This window comes from Pinus tabuliformis, chromosome 2_1 (assembly GCF_031772625.1).
Source record: "Pinus tabuliformis cultivar Carrire ecotype Pingquan chromosome 2_1, CPIR1, whole genome shotgun sequence".
Classification (NCBI taxonomy): domain Eukaryota; kingdom Viridiplantae; phylum Streptophyta; class Pinopsida; order Pinales; family Pinaceae; genus Pinus; species Pinus tabuliformis.
This window is the reverse complement of record NC_142299.1, coordinates 311,149,840-311,172,819: the sequence shown is the minus strand read 5'-3', so window position 1 is coordinate 311,172,819 and position 22,980 is coordinate 311,149,840. Positions and strand designations below refer to the sequence as shown.

General features: G+C 34.0%; 1 protein-coding gene across 1 annotated transcript in view; it reads left to right on the top strand.

Moving 5' to 3' along the window:
• LOC149200091 (homeobox protein LUMINIDEPENDENS-like) overlaps positions 1-22,980 on the top strand; it is a 213,205-nt gene that overhangs the window by 60,025 nt on the left and 130,200 nt on the right. The window lies entirely within an intron of this gene.

The following is a 22,980-nucleotide window of genomic DNA, read 5'->3' as shown; positions in this document are numbered from 1 at the left end:
TCTACACTAAAAGTTGATTTCAAGAAACCCTCCTGGTTGTCACGAAAAACAAGAAACAGAAACTCTTGTGGTTCAAAGAAAGGGATGTGCACTCGTTGTCGACAACTCATTGCAGGTAGTTATACTTGTGCATATCAATGCCTTCTTGTTGTTATGGGTCACCGGTCAAGGTATGTGATTGTATCCTTCAATACAAAGCAGAAGTTATTTGGCTTCATATGTTGTGCACAGACTGCCAAAATGTCAGTTTCTTTTATGTAATAATACTGCACTGATCAATGAATTGTTGGTGGCTTTGGTCATGCCTTAAATCAAAGGCGCATTTGAGCATACTGGTGGGTCTTTTAGTAGAGATAACCCATTTGAGAGGTTATTGCATTACACTTAGTGCAACTTGTTCTCCTTGTGACAACAAAATCTAACACCCACAAAAGTGTAAAGTCCCAAGCACCGAGGTGTTGGTTTTGTGCAATGCGTTGTACTACCTCGTTTTGTTTTCTTAAGGCTTACTCGTCATTTTCACCTTGAGCCTGTACTCCATAGCTTTGATAATCATACCTTTAGGGAAGTCCCCCTTGAGTTGGATAAGAGCCAACCGAGAAAGAGAGGAAGAGCTGCTGAGGTGACAGTGGGTAGTCTTCTTAAGTTGCACAGAACTAACACTTTGGTGCTTGGGACATTACACTTTTGTGGGTGCTAGATTTTGTTATAACACCTAACTATAAATATATGTTCAGGAATGTAATAGGTAAGAACCCGTCTTTTGTACCCCAAAGTGACCAGAATCTAAGGATGAGAATATCATATATAAAGATGTTGCCAAGATGGTGAGGAGGATAGAATATTTGAAGCAAACATGGGCGAAGAGAGGGTTTCTCATTATTGTGGATAAGTGAAAAATATCAATGGCGATCCATTATAGAATTCATTGTGACTTCCCTAGCTGGGCCATTGTGGTCAAGGTTACTTGACTGTACAATTAAGATGAAGGATATCACTTTGGAGTTTAAGCCTTTGCATGATGGCATAGTTGAGTTTGGAACTTCGATTATTGTAGAGGTTATCATGGATTACTCCTTTGTTTGACATTCTGTTAAAGCATTTATTATGAATAGATATAGTCACAGATTTTATGATTTATCCCTTGTTTAATGCATGCACCAAGTATTGTGTCTATCTTAATAAAAGCACTCAAGAAATGGAAATGGTTTCGAAACACTATTTCTTCCTTAAATAATAAAAGTTTTGGTTAAAAAACAGAAAACCGAAACAGAACACCTAGATCTTATGATGCCAATTGTTCTATGCCTTTGATACATTACATAAGGTAGATTCATTTAGAGTCTTGAATAGATTTTGATTCATTACATTTGCCTTACCCTAGTTGCCAGGGAGCCATAGATGTTCATTTGCACCAATTATTTATCCTAAATTTTTAAAACACATGCAATGGAGAGTTCCTAAACCCCCTATTGATAACGCAATTTGAAACATAATATTTTCATTGATGTTAATGATTGGGGTTCATGCCTTATAGTTCATATTTCTCAACAATGATTTGGTGTGTGGAGTTAAATATAGAGTACGGGAATAAGGTGAAGCAAGTCATTTTGGATGATGACTAGTGGGCATAAGTCAAATATGTTGAGTTCACATTGCCAAAACTAGATATGACTACCATAGTTCAATTTTTGTTGTGGTTTGCCCCATTTGATTGGGTTGAGTCTCAAAGGGGTGAGGCCAAGTGCAAGCCTTGACAATTTTTTCTAGAACAACTACTCTTTATACTTGGTACCCTAGCCTAATGAAGTTCATGATGCACTATGGGACCCTCCACCTCAAGGTATGTTTCTTGAAGAATGTCCAACAAAACTAATAGAGATGATTGATTATGTAGGTTTGGGTCCTCTTAGCTTTGGTGATATATATGTGGCTATTGATGCTATGATAGTAAAATTAGTTTTCTTTGTCATCGGGATCCTACATTAGGTTTTTCCAAACAAATCTAAGTCATCACAAGGAAGAGGTGGGACAAGTTAAATATCCCTCTTAACATTCTTTTATGCACTCAAACCAAATTGGTATGCAAATAGATATTGTAGAATTCCACCTATATCATCTTTGAGGTATGGGAGGGTTTTAGAACAACAATCTCTTAAGTCTATACTCTAGAGGAGCTGCTGGTGATTCTACAACAATTTCTATATTTTGTGTAACTTGAACAGTCCTTAAATACGATAGATGTGAGAGAGGATAGTTCGATGATCTCCCAAGAGGAACCTATTTGCCGTTGGAGGATCCTTGCCAATGGAGATCTGTTGATTTGTCAACTTGTCCTATAATTACTATCATATGTTGTATTTCCTTGTTTGTTGAGAAAAGTTGGTTCACTCACAGCTACATCTGCTTTATTTAGAGGGACATGATTACCTCTTAAAATCAAGTTGATGCATAGCCATAGTAGCCATCATCTTCAAATAGTGAAGACTCTAGAGTACTTCAGGGATCAATGACATGTTAGTATCTGGACAGATAAGATGTCATGGATAGATGATTGAAATTGGTTGGAGTGCCATTAGATGCTATTAGAATGACAATGGCAATGATCATGGTGAATTTGATAGGCTTTAAAATCTTTCAAAATATTTTTATTATTTGATATGGTACTTCTTGTTACTGTACTACTTCAATTTTATATAGATATCTAATATGATGATTTATCAACCCTATATCAGTTGAAATTGACATTGGACCCTTTGTAACTTCCAAATAATAATAAACTTTGATGTTTCATGCATGCGATTTTATAGATGTTCAAAATTTAGTTTGGATGATTTTTAGACTTTTATGTTTTAGGCATCCTCATCCTGTTTTCCCTTGAATTTGGCAGGGATCTCACCTTTTTCCCTTGGTCCCTTGGATTTTGTTAGGGATTTTAGGGATTTTGGTACCTTCATAACACGGGTTACCTATAAATTTCTATGATATTAAACACATTGAAGTTCTGCTTTGTAAATTCGTTATTTTGACATTATAATTAATTTATTTGAGTTATCTACACCAATTTCCCATCTCTTAGGATCACTGCAGGCAATCTTTTGAGTTAGAAATGTGAATACAATTTTCCTATGTTACTGGATCCAGGATCCATCTTTCCATGTATTTGGATGGCACTTTTCATTCTGAGTTTGTGAGCGTATTTTGGAACGAAATATATTCTGAGATCTATCTTTTCAATTTTTCTGTTTTGTAGTTTCTTTGACGACATCTGTGTGTTTTTTTTTCCTGTATTTGGATCACAACTTCTGAAAAAATATGGGGGATTTGTATCTGGGTCCAGATCCAGATCTGTTTCCATGCAACTTTGCAATTTTCTCAAGTTTATTTCATTCCATTTTGTTTACCACACAGATTTGAATTTTTCGTGGCAGTTTGCATTGTTGAGTTTGAGAGACTAATTTGAGGTCCGATATAATTGGGAGAGTAACTTTTCAATGTTTTTGTTCATGGTTTTTGGAGTATGTGTTTGTGTTGTTTCCCTTGTCTGGATCCTGACTTTTCAAAAAATCCCGTGGATCCATTTCCGTGTAGTTTGGCAAATTTTTGAAGTATATTGCTTTTGATTTTGATTACTTTGAAATTATTTTTTCACCTTTCAATGTCTTTTTCTTGATCCACATTACATGATATAAATATGCATTTTGGTTTGCTTCAAACTTTTCTAGTCATTTATTAGTGCAGTGTGAAAGATCTAGTTCATTTCAATTATCTAAATTTATTTTTTCACAGTTCTGAAGAAAGCTGTTCTTGATTCATGCAAATAACAATTTTTTTTTTTTTAGTTTTACCGAATTCATTGTCATAATGGCTTTTGAGGTTATGTATAGTTTCATAATATTTTGAATTCAACGAGTCAATCACCCCGGTTATGTTAAATGGTTAGATGCTGAAGATGTTCACTTTCAATTGGAAGTTTATTCAAAAGTCATGATCTTTTTCATGTGAGAGTTTTATAATGTTAGCATGGGAATACTTCTTAATTGTTATTATGTGTAGATGGATTGTGAGAAAAGATTGATTGGAGATATATTTTTTTTTAATCATCATTTCCTCTTGGAGATATTTTATCGTCATTTTCTCTTGGAGACATTTTTATCATCATTTACTCCTAAACAGGGAAAAGCCAAATCTCTATGGATTTGTCTCAATGTTTCAATTACGAATATGTCATGTATCCTCGAATGCATGTATGTTGTTTTCATAGTTACAGTAACCTGGAGTAAATTTAAGTCTCAGTTTGAGTTAACCGTGTGTCATCTGGTTTCTTGGTGACATGCTCTGGGCTAGTTAATATGCTTGGGTTTCCTTTTCTTTTACTGTCATCGTGTGAGGGTTAGGTGAACAAACACATAGTTGTTGAGATGAATGATGGTTTTGTAGCATCTCACCATGAAGTGTATTCATTGCTTCCTTCAGAAAATAAAATTTAAGTTGTCAGTTAATTTTAACATGGAGGAAAGAGGTGCCTATAGTACACAAATCCATCTATTTGAATGTTTATTGGATATGCTTTTTCTGTTTTGACACTTGTTGGATATGTCATAAGTGTTGGCATAGTTCCAGCTTGATATAGTAACCTATATGTTTAGATTGTTAGTCAATGCAACATCTCAGATAGTTGCCTTACAAGTGCTATGTGATTTTCTAGATTTAAAAATTGTGAATATTGCGTTCTTATCATTATGGTATCTGCTATGAGTGCTTCGAGATGAGGCTCTGATTCATGATCAATGCATATATGGAGGCCTTGCCCTATTAAGATGATCCACTGGACGTTCATTTCTTAATTTAATATACCATTCGAACATATTTCTTTTTTGAGGATGTAAAACAAGAAGTTTCATGACAAGACCCTCCATTTGGCATGGCTAGGTTTCTTTTGTTCATTTTTATTGCATCAGAATTCACACATTGCACATATTAAAATAGTTAGAGCAGAGTTTGTATTTTCATTGTTTCTTATGAAAATGAGTCCATTGACGAATAACTATCGACATCATATAATAGAAATTTACTAATTACTTGTTGAGGCTATAACATACTGGATTAGCATGAAGCATAATAAGGTGCTTGTAAAATTTATATGCCAATGACTTGAAAAATTCATCTTACGTAATTGAATGAGAAAAAATCTAATTGCCTGTAAGTGTTTATTCTGAGGCTTATTTTATCAGGGGAATTTACCTTAGATTTTAGCAACAAAGTTTGAAGTGCTTCAGAAACTAAACTTTATGTCAAGCAACTGAAGAATTTAATGCTATAGAAGTGATTGCAATGAATACTTTCAATATTTTAAATTCAATTGGACTTTTAACTTCTATGGAGTTACAAGAAGGGTTTTTGGAAGATGGAGAAGACGATGCTGTTTTGTGAAAGAGACATCCATACGTCCTAATTCTCGTTGAAACACACTTACATTGTCATTATTATAAGTTGTATCTATGAGCAGGGCATCTGCAATAGTGCAAGTAGGGTTGGTAGGGAATTATATTAAGAACTTAATGAAATTGAGAATGCCTTTGAATTAGATCTCTTTAGTCGTTAACAGAAGTAACGGGTTCTACAATCATTTGATGCAGTTTAAAATATTGTATCCACACACATTTTCCAAGACCTGAGGACTATGGCAAACATAGTTTTACAAGATTATAATTAACATGGGTGGTCTTGAATTACTAAATAAACTTTTTAAAAAACTCATGGTATCCCTTATCATGTCAGAAGGACTTCTTAATATAACTCTTTTTTCTTCCAATTCCTTATCAACAATATATTTTTGAAGAACAAAGCTCACTATATCTATAAATAGGACAAACACACAAGTTTGATGGGTTTGAGCTCCCTAGTTACACTAGGGAGATGAAATTTATAGAGTTACACCTTTGAGGGCACTTTACAATTTAAAAGCGTGTATAGTGATGGATTAAAGATGTTTTAATAAAGATAATAATTGCAAACATGCTTTATATTATTAAAATATATCTATTTGTTTTATACCAATTTTTTTTATGTGCCCTATATTCTGCCTAGAAATCTCATGACATTTCATATGCAACCTTGTAGTAATGGGATAACATGAGAGTGCACATTTTCTCTATCCAAATAAAGGAAGCATACTGTATTACTTTATTAAATATTCTTAGTTTGTGAATCAAACAGATATTTTCAATTAGCTCAAGGTTATGGATATTTGCACTATAAGTCTGAAAGGAATTTGTTTTCATTTCTTCTCCAATTTCCCAATAAATCTATTATTTTGAGCAAGACAAGGATTATACTTTATGGAAACAAAGAAGCATGCTATATATTGTGTTATTAACATTCCTGCATAGGCGCACATATATTTAAAATCAGCTGTAGTCAATGGGTAGATGCAAGGTAATTTCGTTGTGTTTGTTCCTTGTTGTAATTTCCCAACCAATATATTATTATCAATGCCTTTTCGGGCTGTAAATATATGAAATTTTTTAATCCAATGAATGACGGGAACATATAATTAAATCATCTATAGGTTGTGGTTAGATGTAAAGTAGCTTTTTTGGAAACGTGTTTGTTCCCATTGTTCTCCATTTTCCCAACCAGTGTATTGTCCATCCTTTTTTGGGTTCGAACATTATGCAAATAAGAGGCATGCTGCTATGTGTTGTGTTATTAACATTCATACATAAGCAAAAGAATATTTAAGATCAGCTATAGGTTATGGTTAGATGTAAAGTAAGTTTGGCAATGTGTTTATAACTTTATTCCCTTTTTACTCCATTTTATCGACCAATGTATTGTCGATGCCTTTTTGGGTTGTAATTAGATGGATAATTTTTAATCCAATGAATTATGGACAATACTTTCAAGTAAGTTATTTGGCAATGCACATGTTTCCCATTCTACTCCAATTTCCCAACCAATGTATTGTCAATGTTGTGTTGTATTTGGGTTGTGTAACTACATGAATAATTTTAATCTAATGAATGACGGGCAATAACAAAATAATGAGCTCAATGAGAAGATAATTGGTGGTCCTTCAAACCGAACAAAACATTGCTATTTTAAGAAGAATGGAAATTCATTAGCCCGACAAACTCAAGTGAGCCTCAACAAGAGTAAAGGAACAAAATGAAGTAAGATTAAGATAAGTAGAATATCATGAGTTGAGAAATGAATGTGATCCTCTATAGTATTAGGAGGGAAAAAAGCAATTCAAGTAAGTGGTGTAATGAAGATAAATAAGAGAAGGGGTGAATATTAAAAAGAGGAAATGCTTAATGGACACATTATAAACGGTTTATGTTTTTGCTTTCTTGTGTGATTTTAACCTTCTTTGATTTGTGTTTGTCGTAAGGTTTCTTAATTTTGTAATTTTACTCTCCTTGAGGCTCAATTGTGTTTGTTGGTCTACCAATTATTACAAAACATTGCAGATATTTATTACTTTTGTATTGTGTGATAAGGTGTTAAAATAAGCAACAAGAATTATGTATTTGCTCATCTTTAAAAATGAAAAGGATTATTGTTAAGCACATCAGATTGGTGGTGGTATTGCCATTTATGGTAAACAAGGAGGTGGTGTTCCCTTTATTTATTAGATTGTGAAGTGTTTTGGAGATAGCAGTTAGTGAATGATTTGCTAATTAATCCTTGATTTATGTTGTGTTCATATTTCATACCATAGGCTATTGACTGATATCATCAAAGTTTGATAAGGTCCTATGCATAAAATGATAAAAAATTGAAAATATATAATTCATAAATTTTGAAATACAAATTATAAAAGTTGAGTTTCTCAACAAGAACCTAATATTTCTGAAAGGAACAAACAACTTTATATGCAAGGTATTTATATTTTGTGTCCTAAAGTATGATAGATATTTTGGCGATATCTATTTCTAAAGTAGAGGAACCTCTTCTTTGTAGTTATTTGTTCCACTTATTATTATTATTATTATTATTTCTAACTTCTAAGTAATTATATCATCCATAATTCATAGGATTAGGGTGGTTATACTTCCTTTGGTCAAACCTGACTAGCTGATGTTTAACATGATTTGTCAATCTTGGCTGATTCACGGTTTATGTCAGTAGTCAACTTGTTGGTATCATTTTGAAATAGATGTGGTAATTTATTTTGGAGTTGCTCTTTGCTTTATCACTCACTATGTGATGTAGATTTCCTTGTCTTTGAACTTGGTGAAATTCACATGCTCTAGTTTTGGTCTTATTTTCTTCAACTCTTATAATAACAACTTTCTTTCTCGACTTTAGTTTGTTATGTTGGGTAGATCAAGTTTATTTTCTTTGCTTTCTTCTAGCATTGATGGTCCAAACAACTTGATGCTTACTAAATTCAACATTGGATGAATACTTGGTTACAGCGGGAGGTCCAATTTCCTTCCACTTTGAAGGCCTTGTTGTGTATTTTAGTTTAGGTGTTTTCCTTCAACTTCTTTTTGTAGTGCAACCACACTTTGTCTTTGACTTTAGACTAATAGTAGACTCTATGCTTTCTATGATTTATATGTACTTATTTGTTTTCGCATTGTTTGGTGCACATGCGAATGCACTTACTTTATATGCACATTTACCTTTATAACCTTTGTTGACATTTTTATTTGAGATATGCTTGCAAAATTTCTATTAACAAAACACTATATACATAAAAGGATATTAAGGAAATGACTCGCAAAAATGATACCAACATATATTAGGGCTATGAAATTTCTCTCCAAAACTAACTAAACAATTAGTTTTGAGATATGCTTGCAAAATTTCTATTAACAAAACACTATATACATAAAAGCATATTAAGGAAATGACCCGCAAAATGATACCAACATATATTAGGGCTATGAAATTTCTCTCCAAAACTAACTAAGCAATTATTGATTACATATGAAACAAAGTCATATGTATGCTTTAATACTAATTTTTTTTTCTCAAATGGTGTTTTGTGCGTCTAAAGTTTTGGCAAACTGAATCCTCTAGTAAAAGGAATTCACACAATCCACAATCTGAAGCGTTAAATACTACCATTGAAATTGGAGGTGATGATGCATCATTATGATTCCATGTGGGCTATCTTTCTTCTTGGGGTGTTTTATGGTTGCTGCCCTTTTTCCTATTGCAACCAGTTCCATGATATGGCAAAAAATGTAGCGATACTTGTTAGTTGTGGGGCATTGGTGCTTGTAGTTGTCATGGCTAAACTTCCTTTTAGTTACATTTTGCAAATTGCATTGTACTCTAAGATGAAGGCATGGTTGAAGTTGAAACCCCAAACAATATTGAAATGGTGATTTATTGGCCTAAGTTATGGACCTTGCCATTGTAGTTTTGTTAAATCTATGGAAATTGTTCATCCCATGTCTTCTTTCGTTGTTGAATGCATACATTCTTAGTAGTTATGTTTCACTAGTTTTCTTTTAGTACTTGTTTTGAGGGTGAAATGTTGTGTGCCCTTCATTAACATGCCATCCATTTTTGTCCATACCATATCCCACAAGTAACTTAGGAAGTTGTTGAGTCTATTTAACTTAGGAAGTTGTTAACTTTGTCTAATCTAATATATGTTTGCGATTCAAAATTCATTCGAAAGTGTGTGGAAAAACAAGTTTATGTCTTACTCTATTATTATCTCATTACAAGCTACTAATACGACCATCTTCCTAAATTTGTTGACTAGAAGAAAATGTAGTCATTTTGTTTCGAGTTAGTCTTTAGATCAATAGGATTCCCATGGTGATTGACTTCTTTGTACATTTAGCATTGGTTGAAGTGTATAATGTTGGAATGTCCTACTTGTGATTTGATTGTTTGGAAATCAAGCACAATGAACGTCCACTAAGTAATTTATATACAACTTTTATAATCGTAGGCTTGTAGAAGTGCCTATATAGCTCCAAAAGGACTAGCTAACTTAGAATAATATGCTTTTACCAATGGACTTTGTGAGGATTGAGGTACAAAAAAGTCCAACAAGCTTGTATAATGACATGTTTTCCATGGGTAGTTTTTGTGCTCCATTATTCAATTCACAATGTACTTATTGAGTAAATTAAGACAAGATTTCTTTAGTAACTTAATAATGTTGATGAAGTAGCCCTTGAGACAACATTTTTTTGTTAACCTATTCTATGCCCTTCTTTATATTTAATGACTAAATTGAATTGTTGCAAGTGACCCACCTTTTCAAAATTACATCCTCTATAGTTGTTGTAGTGTCTTATGGTTAGTTTGAATGATGGTATCCTTGCCCAATAAGCAATTTTTTTAGTGCTTTAGAACACAATCACATGGATCTCCATATCATGCACTTGATACTTCGCCTTAACATTTGGGAACATTTTTAAGTCAAATGTTATAGGTTTGCCTCACTGGTCAAGTGTAGGCCATTTTGTATATCAATGCTTCTCTTTCCACTTCAAGAACTAACTTGAGATTAAGTAGTGCAAATGTTAATGTTATGTAAAAATTTTCCAAGGAATTTTGTTACTTATTTGTCCAAATAAAGATTTTGCTTCATTAATGCATTCAATGTTAAGGGAATGCTAGTGTAGTGAGAGATGAAATGATGAAGGTAATTTATCATCACAAAATATTTCAATACTTTTCTAGACAATCTAGTGTTAGCTACTCAACTACAAGATGAATTGCTTATGTGTTGATGTTTAATACACCCTTGTTAATGATATATATAACATATATGCGGTGTTGAGTACGTAACCACATAACTTTTCTTCATGGTGGTTTGAAGTTTCTATTTCTTTAATTTTAACAATATGGTTTTTATTGTTGAAAAGCCTCTTTCTATGTCTTACTATAAACCATAGCTTTAAAAATTCGAACCGAGCTTTGAATTGACTACCTATCTAATTTGATTTCGAACTAGAATCAGATTGAGCTAGATTCATTGAACCAAATTTGGAAAAAATACATAAAGTATTTGCTTTAATGAAACAAGTATTTTTAAGATGTCAAACCATGATTCCAAACCATTAGAAACAAAATATGTTAAGTTTGGGCATCTATATACCATGTAGTGAATATATCAAAAGGCATTAGGTGCCACATATATCAACAACAAAACACATAATCAATGAGGCTCTAAATGGTGTCTATACTCCAAAAACAATGCTTGAGGCTATTGAGGCAATGGCTTACTACCAATCATTGCTCAACATTATCCCTCATCAAACTTATCACTACTACTAGACATGGGATCCGTCAGCAAGAGCTACATAAACATACATTTGTCTCAGAGTCTAAGGATGATTCAAACTCCTCAAAGACATCTTGAACCTAGGTAGTAGTAGTCCATTTGACATGATGGAACAACTTGTTTTGGTCCATGATTGTTTAAACTCCTTTAGATATTCATTAATGGACATAACCTCTTTTTGGAAAAGAGATCAACCAACTCAAATATGCCAAACAACCATCAAACTTGCTATTATTACACTGTTGTTGCAAAACTTAGGGTTGTTGTAGAACTCTCTAAGCTCACATATGCTCACCAAAACTCAAAATTAGAGTTGAGGAAAATAGGAGGGCGAGGATTGGCTTTATATCCAACGGGTCTATTTTGGAGCATAAACAACGTTTGATTTCCTCCAAAACCAATGTTAAAACCCAACCAAATTTGCCATTGTGGGTCCCTTACGCATATGAGATCAGGTTGGCTAGTTATAGTTAGAACCAATTGGTTACTACCGATTTGGTACCTAATTGATACAAACCGACGCTATGGTATAGTTAGCATACTGTTTCAATATCACGCCCAGTCTAATTGTTCAATTTGACAGGTTTCAATTTGGACTGGGCCGATTTTTAAAACCCTGCTATTAGCAAGTATGCTATCTTGATAGATAATAAAAATGTTGTCCATGTATGGTCTGAGTAGCCCAATCGTCGCCCTTTGGAGAGTTTTTGATGCCTTATTGGGTGCAAGAATTACCATCCTCTCATAAAATCCTATTCAAGCCTTGTAGTATTCCGCATATATTTTCTCTCAGTATACTTAGTGACAACTAGTTTATAAGTCTAATCGTGTTGCCTAAGTTCTCAATTAGAAGGATGTGCTACTTGCCCCTGATTATGATCTTATTTGACACTTTATAGTTAATGCAAATTCTCCACATTCCACCTTTGGTGTAAGTATGATTATGTGATTGTTGATCCGTGAGAAGTACCCAATCAAACATGTTTTTGTCGATGAACCCTTATTTTTGTTTGTTTGTTTGTTAAATTGTTTGTGATCCTCCAGCCTTGACCTGTGGTTTGAGGAGCCACAACCCAGGGGCATCTAATCCATCAAAGTCACTCGGGGATTGCACCCGGCCTGGGCCACACCAGCCCTAAGTCGACTGGTTTTTTTTTAGAATGTCTCCACCCCCTAGCATAGGTCACAACCACCCCCGTGAGGTTTGATCCTGGGTCACCTTTCTAATGAGGCCCATCCTCAACCGATTGTGCAAGTGAGACTTGACGTCGATGAAGCCTTATTATTGCCTTTTCGTTTCTTTATTTTTTCCTATCATTTTTTGATAAGAAAAAATATCTATTTATAACAAACTCCCTAATAGTAACCCTGAGTACATCCAAAGATACATAAGAGTCTTCCAACACTAGTGATGTTCCCAAAATTCACTGTTAGAGCTACTATAAACTCGCTATTGTAGAATCATGTCATGTGCGAAGTATTTTTACACTTTTACTCCCATTCCAATCCATTATAAGAAACTTGCTTGCTCAAAGGGAATTATCCCATGAATGTATGTTTTAATGAGGAATGGGAGGTTATGCAAAAATATCTATGGCTTGTCCTCACCCATGTTTTATCCAACCTATCTGCATGATGAGATTATCATGTCTCATTCGATGTAAGAAATGTTGTTTTCTTGCCTTAGGGAGAGCGAAGCTTGTCTTAGTCCTATGCACCTCTCCAAAACTTCTTTTCCATTTGACATGGAAAACCATTGTTGGGCTATACATGTTTGTAATGAACAAGGTTCGTGTACATAGTGGAATATTCATAATATTTGGAATTTGTAAATATCCATAATAGGACAAATAATATTATATATAAGATAGTTGAATGTACATGAGATATAATATATTTACAAATGAGAGCCCTATTTATATACTAGGCAAGGTGCCCTTTCACGAATAGTCATGTATCAACCAATAGACATGTTCTTTCATGACTTATTAATTTATAATTTATAATTATTATTTATATTAGATAGTCATGTTTGTCACATTGCCTTTCCCATTAGAAAAGCCTTGTCCTCAAAGCTTATTGATGAAAAGGCTTGATATCTTTTATTGTCTCGAATATCTTCTTGTCTTGGAATTGTCATTTCCAATGATACAAGACGATATGAACTTCTGAATGTGGTACATAATTGTCGCACTGTGAAATGATCTAACTGTCCCAAATGAATCTTTTGTGGTATCTTGCAATTATTGGAATCTTGGGATGAGTTATTATCATAAGATTGGATTATGATAACATCGATATTCTTGGGAACATAAGTCACTTGTTTTTGATCTTAAGTGATGAAGATTTGTAGACTGGTTCAGATGTATGCTTTTATGATTTGAGTGTTGATAAGGAGTTATTGTGATCTGATTTATGCTTGCCCTATTTGTGGCAATTTCTTGATTTACTTGACGTATCTGATTTCCTTTAGCTACAGAAGTCACTTGGTTAATCGTTGGATCTTCACTTGAAATTCTCATCATTTGAATTGCAACATCTGAGAATGTCCTCACTCTAATTGGATTGGGATCTTTCTGAATCGTGATATTATCTGAATTAATGCTTGTTACCTTTTCTTCAACTTGGACCGTTACATCTGAAGACTTCGATGTTACTTCTCTGATAAGTTCTAATTTGTTTTTTAATGATTTCTTATCATTTTTAAGTTTCTTAATTTGAGTGAGTAGACAATGATTATGATTTCTGAGATGCAAGAGTTCTCTAGCTTTTCATTCATCAATCTTATTTTCAGAGTTTTGACATTCAAATTTTTCATCTTTTAAACCTCAGACTTGTTCTAATAACCTTTGATTAATGTTTTTAAAGCTCAACTTTTTTTCTTTTTCTTCGATAGATTCTCATTGAATTTCTTCTTGAGACATTGCTTTTCTTGTTTTAATTTTTGCTTTGTAGCTTTACATTTCTTGACTAGTGTAAGCAGTTTATGATTGTCATCTTTTAAGTCAGAAATTTCTTCGTTTTTACCTATAGTAACTTCATTAAATTCTTGTTGCGTCTTGGGTATTGACTGTTGACTGTCTTAACTGATTAGCTTTGATATATCGTTTAGGCCCTTGGATGAAGGTACTATCGGATTGGACTTTACTATAATGTCCTTAAATGCCACCTTTTCTTATTGAGAAAAGTTAAAAACTTTTTTAATATGTTTAATATCAAAGTACCCTATTCTTCGAACTAAGATAAACCGAAAATTATATTGAATTCTTTTTCATACATAGTTACGACAATGAATTGAAATATACATTCATAATGATCAATTGCCACTTGTAAATCATTAATTTCATACTCTTTCTTGCCAAAAATATATTCTCTTTCACCTATATTTGGCTTTGGAATTAATAGTTTATTCTCCAAATTAATATTGATGTAGTTTTCCTTTTCGCTTGCGCTAATAACAATATTAATCTATTTCCCTTGGATACCCCCTTTTATTATAAATAATTTGTGATTGGAAGAGTGATATAGGAAAATATTCCTTCCATTGTGGCTAGATTATAATCCATTCTTTTTTCTTCAGTGATTGACTCCATTTTGTGTTTGTCGATAAGTTCGTCAACAATAATTTGACCAAGGAGTTTATATATTCTCCGTATGAGAGACCCACTTCTTCAACATATTGTTAACATATAATTTGCGATAAATAGTACCTTAATTTACAAAATTCTTCAATAACCTTTGTTTTACCTTTTTTTAACCCTTTTATTATTATTGTTATTAGTTTATAAATCACTTCTTCTTTTTCCTTGTAATTTCTTTTTATATGAGCTTTAAAATATAAAAATTTATTCCTTTTGACTTTTCCGAAATATCATTCTTATGATTCTCTTGATCCCTGTTGAATTTTGAAATGTCCCCTCTTTTAAATTTTGAATTAAAACTTTGGGAAATTTGTAATCAACTTTAATATTAAAAGTACCTTTTTCATTGAAATTTAAAAAACTTGATTTGATATCTGTAAAAAGTTTTTGTTCTGAAAAAAAAATCTTTAAAAAGTTTTCACGTTTTACGTCGACAACAACAACTTGATTAATAGAGTGACTGATTAATTTTATGGAAGCTTACACTTGGAATGGAGTCTTATATAACTCAACACGACCAATTATCTCGTTAGGTGGCATGGACTTGCTTTACTGACCCTGTGGTCATGTTAATAATGGTCAAGGCAGCTTCCAGCAAGTCCAATGATTTTTCAAGTAGATCGAGTATACAACAACGACTACACAATACAGCAATAGCGAGATTTTATTTCAAGAGGTTTGTGGTTATATAATTTGTGCCTAGATTCCTATGCCCACGAGCTCCCATAAAGATTCAATCATGAGATTGTAGCCACAACAATGGTTACCTGGATTCCTGTGCTCATAAGCTCTCGCGAAGATGTAATCATGAATTGGAAGTACAATTAAAGGTGACAACTCTTCTAATGTAATTATCCTATTCCACATACTTGGCATATCACTTGTGGATAATATCAGAGAGACTTTGACTTTTGTGGAGGAGTTGGTCAGCTGACGACGATTGTGTATGCAACTAGCGGTGATGGCTTGCTGTCGGACGACGCCGACTGTTGCAAATAACTGCACCACATTTTTTGATTATTTTTTATATAACCCTTTTTTATTTTTATTTTTTGTTGGTTTGACCCACTAGGATTTGAACCTTGAATCTCATTGTTTACATAATATATCATATCATGACAATTGCTAAGTGAGCTACTCCGATGGGCCTATTTTTTTTATTTTTTTTGATCTTTATATATATATATCCGCAAGGAAAAATGATAATTTTCATTAATAAGATGAAAATTACATGCTTAAGGATCCAAAAAAAGATGGCCAAAAATATGCTATGCATAACCAATTGTAAACTCTAACAAAGTGTTCAGATATAGTTCAGTATTTATCAAAAGCCCTTCCAAAGTACTATTTAAAAGATTCTTTTAAAAAATCCATATACATATACATTTAAACTGTAATAGCATGTCAACCATAACTTGCAAAAACTAAAGACAAAAAGCAAAAATGACCATCAGAAGGTATTCCTGTTTGTGAAGATGTTGTCCTGTCATGCTCGAACTGCCTCATCCTGCACACCCTCTATGAGGGGCATGTGAGAGTAATCGTAATGATATAACCTATTTGTTTAGTGATCTGCGATATGCCCCAGGCTTGTTGCACGTCTTCCTTGGATAGTGTATTAGAAATTGAGTTTCTTTCCCTATATATATGATGACAAGATACATGGTCAAAATTCCTTTTCAACATTAAGACTTCCTCCAAGATGGACTTGAGTTTGTGCATGTGATAAATAGATTGTTCATTGAACCAATTTACCACCCCACACGAGAATCACCAAATACCTGTAGTCGCTGGCACCCTCTTTCAACAGCAAAAATGAGAAAAGTTTTAAACTTAGGAGTTCAACATAATTGATTGTGCCACGACCTTGGCCACCTTTTAACTTGAAGGAGTGATTTTCGTTTATATGAAGAATGGCTCCTCCACCACAAATGCCTCCTTGAGATGACCTACCAAAGTAGACCCAAGGCTGCGTTTTGTCCTCTTGTTTCTCCACAATAGTACGTGATGTAGTGTAGGATTTATCCTCCGGAATAAGCTCATCAGAAATTGCAATTACCTGTGCAAAAATCCGATTTGGACACAAAGCTTTCTCATTAAAAATAACATTGTTTCTACCCATCCAAATGCCCTAGCATATGATAGGAGATAGGTTTCTAAGTTTTTTGGGGGAAGTTGAGTTCCACCAAGAGATCCACGCCATAGCTAAAGACTCCCCCTGCCAATGACAACCCATAGATGAGGTGTTATGAAACGAAGCCCATATAAGACATGCAATTGGGCAAAACAGAAATAGATGATTCACTGACTCTTCAGCCGCCTTAAATAAAGGATACCAACTTGGGCTTGCTAAACATCATTTTTTGAGATTTTTACTTGTTGAGATTTTGTTTTCCAACAGATACCAAAAAAAGAGACGAGCCTTTGTTGGACGTTTAAGCTTCCACACAGGCTTCCACCACCATGCTACCTCCCTAGGCTCTTTTTTAGAGTTAATATAAAGATATCCTTCCTTTGGAGTATATTCCCCAAATGAGGAGTGAATCCATCAGAGCTCGTCATCCCTGTCTTGAATCTTGGCATGAGAAATATTTAGAGAGGTAGTGTAATCATGGCATCTCTGATGCCATTCTTTAGGCATATTAAGGTCCCAAGGAGAGAGGCAACCGTGTGCCCATATTGTCGAGTTCTCCAGGTCAGCCACATGGTTTAAAGCTGATACCCCTCCCCACATCCAACCCATGGGTCTAGTCTGATCCTCACTCACTCCCTCGAGCCTATGTTCTACTCTATGCCTTTTTCTATGATGTTAAAAGGTTCGACCATTGCTTTCTAGACAATCAAAACATTTAATCTGCTTTTGTTGGGATTCCTTATCTAGTCCTCCAGGGAACTGGGAGAAATATATTTCTTGTAAACCACCTTTGCCCACAACTGGGATGTAGAAATGAGTCTCTGACCTACCTTTGCTGCTAGAGCCCTTCAAAAAAGGAACATGTTATTTAGACCCCGTCCACCCCATTTCTTTGGGAGAGCAATCCTTTCCCAATTTACCCATGAGAACATGCTTGTTCCTTAGCACCCATCCGCAAGAATCTGCAACAACTTTTCCTAACCAAATTTAAAATTCCCTTTGGGATCCATGACAAAGACATCCAAAAAACTGGGATTGCCTCTAACAGACTTTATGAGCACTAGCCAACCAACATGAGAGAGCCATTTGAAGCACCAACATTTTAGATGTTTCTCGATCTTTAGCCATGATAAGCCAACCTTTAATATTTTGATTTTTTTTAATATATATATATATTTTTTATTATATATTTATATATATATATATATAGATATATATATGTTTCATCTTTTTAATGGCGAAAGGCTTGATGCAGAATGGAGAATCCTCCAAAAACTTTGTTTGGCCAAAGCCTCAATCGAACGACAACGAACTTGGCAAAGGGTTGATGGCCAAAGCCCAGGATTGGAGAACGAGGCTTTGATACCAATGTAGCAAACAAGATTCTTATACGCAGCGAAATATTCAAAATATATGCAATATGTAAATGTCAAAAGACAGACAAACAATATTATATATAAGAAAATTGAATGCACAAGAGTATGATATATTTACAAATGAGGGTCCCGTTTCTATACTAGTCAAGGTGGCCTTTCACGACTAGTCATGTTTCAACTGGCAAACATGCCCTTTTATAACTAATTAGTTTATAAATATTAATTATTATTTATATTATATATTTATGTTTGCTACAATGTTACTACCCTCGATGACTTTCCAACTCAATCCCCTACTCTTGTCGCTTAACCCCATCGCTTGTTACCGCTTGTTACTTGTTTTCCTTAGGGGACATTAAGAGAGGTATTTGTGGTTTGAATTTGAGGAGAGAAGTAAATGGCTAGGGTTTCTAGCTTGAATTTCTCAAGCATGGTTTAGATTGTCTTATGTGCCATATTGCTAATCACTTCAAGGAGGTAGTTTGCTTTGATTTCCCCCCATCATGGTCAAAAAGTGAGTCACATGGTTTGCATTTATGTTCAAATTTTGGGATAGGAAATTTGAAAAAAGCTCACGAGTGTAAAATTTGATAAAATTTGCCAACAACTTTGATAACGACAATTATTTTGATTCCATTGTGTTGAGAAATGTAACTAGTTTCAGTCTTAATAATTGTTGTACTCATTTCAACATGTATCCTATGTAGCAAACAAGAAAAGAAGAAAGAAAATTATTATTATTATTATTAAAGCATGGGTTTCATGCTCATTATTGATGGTATTTTAGGTAAAAGCATGTTCTTCATGCTTCTAGGGTTTGCTAGAGTTTAGGATTTATTTGCAATTTTAAAAAGAATTATTTGTTGAGTCTAGAAAGTCCTAGAATCTCCGAGAGTACAAGTCGGCCTTGGGATCTTCAAGTCAGCCTAAAGGAGGGAATTCGACCCCTTGAGAAGGATATATAAAGAGTAGTTTGATTTCATTTGGAGACACACTCACTCACAAGTTTGATCTACAAGAAGAAGTTCGATCTATAGCTAGGTTGTTGCAAGAAGGAGAGCGAAGTGCAAGGAGAAGGGAGAAGGACAAATTTTCTTGGTTTCTCGGCTCTATCTCTCTCACATGTGTGAAAGTCTAGGGTTTTTGGGCTGCAGGAAGAGGACGAAGTTGCAGGACCGAATTGCAGTAGGACGACGTGCAACATCTTCTAGCTGGGGAGAAGGAAACTCTGTCTAGACCTAACTGACCTTAGGAAGAGCTGTCTTGCTCTTGGAAGGTCGGTCCCAGAGGGAGGCTAAATTAAGGTTTTTCCAGGAGCTACAAGGTCAAAATTGCAGGGTCGAAGTTGCAAATCGACTAGTAGTATTGTGTTGCTGGTAGGTCGAAGTTGCAGTGTGTAGCAGTTTTGTGCAGATTCGAGGAAGAAATTGACGAAGGGCTAACTTGGTATTGGGAGAAGGACCTAGTTTTGTGCAGATTCAAGGAAGGACTTGAGGAAGGGCTAACTTGGTATTGGGAGAAGGACTTGGTTTAGGGATTAGGTCTTTGTATCTCATTTGAAGCAGATTCTAAGAAGAGGAGAGTTTTTGGGCTTTCCCCTTAGAGGGGTTTTGCCTTAACTGAGAGCTTATATTTGTGTCCTCTTTTGTTGTTGCTGTTTCTTGATAATATGATATTGTTTGATGAACAAATCTAATTAAAAGAACATAAAGAAGATAATTAAGATTCACAAGCAAGTATCAAGGTTAAAGCAAATAAGTATAATAAGCTGCAATTATCGATTTTACAACATGGTATCAGAGCTAAGGTGAACAAGGAAGGCAGCTGGATGAACACTAAGGGGAATTGCTTATAAAAAGATAGAAAGCTCTCGAAGCTTGAAAGAAGAAGACTACAAGGAGAGTTGTCTCTTGAAGAATCTGTTTAAAGGATCATTGGTAGAAGGCCCTTATAATCTAGCGTTTCTACATTGAAGAAGATCAAGGCTACATCATTCTCACAAGGAATGTGTTGATCTCGCAAGGCGTCAATCTTGGAAGTCGTTGTTGGAGGAATCCTAGATAACATCTTTCAAGGACATCATCAAGAACTCTTTGAAGGTATTGAAAGAATCAAGAAGGTTGGAGACATCATCAAGGAGAATTGTAATCTCAAGTAAGTAACATATTATTACATCATGCTTGAATCTTCAAGTCAAATGAGTTTTTTCTGCAAAGAAAGTAACAAGCTCATTGGGGCATGAAACTATCTAGCATGAAAGAAAAGGATTGACTTGATACTCACAGAACAAGTAATGGGATATGTTATTGGAGAGGTTACTGAACTTGAGAAAGATACGACACAAAAACTAACAAAATACGAGAAAGGGGAAGTAATAGCTCAAAATATCATAGTTGAATCAGTTAAGCATTCTCTTGTTCCATTTGTTGCAAATCTATAGACTTCCAAGGTCATGTATGATAAGCTAGTGAATTTGTATTTCATAAGTACAACAGGTCAAGAGTTGTCGTTAAGAAACAAGTTCTAAATGAAGTCAAAGGTTTAGGATGTGGCATCCTTCCTCATGAGTGTCTCTCAACTAAGAGACCATCTGCAAGGACTTGTGGAACCTATTACTGATTCAGAAGTAACCATCTGTGTACTAAATGCATTGCCACCAGAACGGAGCAATTTTGCAACATGTATATACTCCAAGAAGGATTCAACTTCATTTGAAGAGTTGTGGGCGCATTGTATATTGGAAGAATCAAGAATAAAGGTTGGAACGAACAAAGTTCGTCCTTCAAGTTAAATACTCCAGAAGACTTGGAATATGTAGATCTCCATTGAGATACAAGAATATATATTAAAATGTATGAGTAAGAATGGTGTTACAATTGAGAGTGAGGGGCCTGCTTATATACCAAGCAGGCGTCCCTTTATATCATGTCTCCTTAGACATGTTTCTTTGTTTAACTAATTATTATTTATTTACATATTATTATGTTTATTATTTATTATCTATATTTATTACTTATACATAATTATATTCATAACATTGGCTTCCTCTTAAAAAGCTTTTCCCTCAAAGCTTGTTGAGGAAAGGGGCAATATCTTTTTTTGCTACAAATGTCTTCTTGTCTCGGGTCAGTCACCTTTGTTGATACAAGCTGATATGATCCTTGGAGTGATAAATAAAATTGTCGAATCGAAAATGAATTTGACCATCTTTGATTAATTCTCTGTGAAATCTTAGGGTCACTAGAAATTTGTAATGAATTGTTGTCATTGGAATGGATTCTGCAAACTTCAGTGTTCTTGGGAACATAGATTTGTTGTTTTTGTTCTGAGTGATACTACTACGTAGATTGATTGGAAAGTCTGCGCTTGTGATTCAGATGTCGATAAGGAGATCTTCTAGTTGGACTTTCCCTTATCATGTTAGTGCTAGTTCCCTGATTTCCTTTAGGTGTTGTTGTTGTTGAGTTAGCATCATCATTTAGAATGTTCATCATTTGAAATGCAACTTTTGAATATGTTTTAACTTCTTTTGGTTTCTCATCCTCTTGAGTTGTGATATTAAATGGATCAGTATTTAGTCCTTTATCTTCAACTTGGACTGATGACTTCGACACTTCTTTCATGATAAGTTCTTCTAACTTGTTTTCCAATGATTTCTTATCATCCTTAAGTTTCTTAATTTGATTGAGTAGACTTCGATTATGGTTTCTGAGACGTAAAAGTTCCTCATTTTCTGAGTCAACTTTATTCTGGTATTCAAGCTTCTCAACTTTTAAACATTTGATTTGTTCTAATAACTTTTGGTTAAGGTTCTTTAAGCATACACTTTCTTCTTCTTTTCTTGATAGACTTTCATTGAGTTTCTTTTCAGAAATTTCCTTTTCTTGTTCTAACTGGTATTTCTTAGCTTTGCATTTTCTTACTTGTGTAAGTAGCTTCTGATTATGCTCCTTTAAACATGAATTTTCTTTATTTTTGTTGGATATGACTTCTTCAAGCTCTTTTTGCTTTTTTGATATTGTTTCTAGATTATTTTGAAACATTAGTTTCGAAATATCCTTAAGATCTTTCGCTGAAGGCATTATCAATTTTGATTTTGTTATCATGTCTTGGAACGTGACCATCTTAATCTTGTAAGGGAACATCAAGAATTCGTTTTCTGTGTTTAGAATGAACGTACCTAATTCCTTGAACCAAAGTCGACCAAGAATTATGTCAACCTCTTTGTCAAGCATAGTTACGACATGAAATTGAGATATGTACTCATAATGATCAATTGTCACTTGTAAATCATTAATTTCATATTCTTTAATTCCAAAAAGACCTTGTTTGCCTATATTTGGCTCTAGAATTAATAGTTGATTTGCGAAATTAATATTAATGTAATTATCCTCGATGTTTGGATTAATAGCGATACTAATCTCTTCCCATTGGATACACCCTTTTAGTCTAAATAATCTAAAATCTTCCTTCTTTTATTTTTGAATTAGGCTCCATTTTTGCTTGTTGATAATTTTTAGTACACTCATATATTCTTCTTTTCTTTTATTTTTTTTCAAA